The sequence below is a fragment of the Octopus bimaculoides genome, chromosome 17, assembly GCF_001194135.2.
Source record: "Octopus bimaculoides isolate UCB-OBI-ISO-001 chromosome 17, ASM119413v2, whole genome shotgun sequence".
Lineage (NCBI taxonomy): Eukaryota > Metazoa > Mollusca > Cephalopoda > Octopoda > Octopodidae > Octopus > Octopus bimaculoides.
This window is the reverse complement of record NC_068997.1, coordinates 7,765,736-7,766,016: the sequence shown is the minus strand read 5'-3', so window position 1 is coordinate 7,766,016 and position 281 is coordinate 7,765,736. Positions and strand designations below refer to the sequence as shown.

At 48.4% G+C, this 281-nt stretch overlaps 1 protein-coding gene across 4 annotated transcripts in view; it reads left to right on the top strand.

The window, feature by feature from the left end:
• The window catches only part of LOC106874041 (1-phosphatidylinositol 4,5-bisphosphate phosphodiesterase gamma-1), a 145,441-nt gene that overhangs the window by 99,952 nt on the left and 45,208 nt on the right, over positions 1–281 (top strand). The window lies entirely within an intron of this gene.

Genomic DNA, 281 nt, shown 5'->3' with positions numbered 1-281 from the left:
TGGTGACAACTCGGTTAGTCACTTGGTGACAACTCGGTTAGTCACTTGGTGACAACTCGGTTAGTCACTTGGTGACAACTCGGTTAGTCACTTGGTGACAACTCGGCTAGCCACTTGGTGACAACTCGGCTAGCCACTTGGTGACAACTCGGCTAGCCACTTGGTGACAACTCATGAGTTGAGAGAGCTGACATCAGTTAGTAAACCCAACCCTTACAATACCATTGATATGAGAAGTTAGTGAAATGAAATAGCATGCAGTACAATCCTCCCCCCCCCCC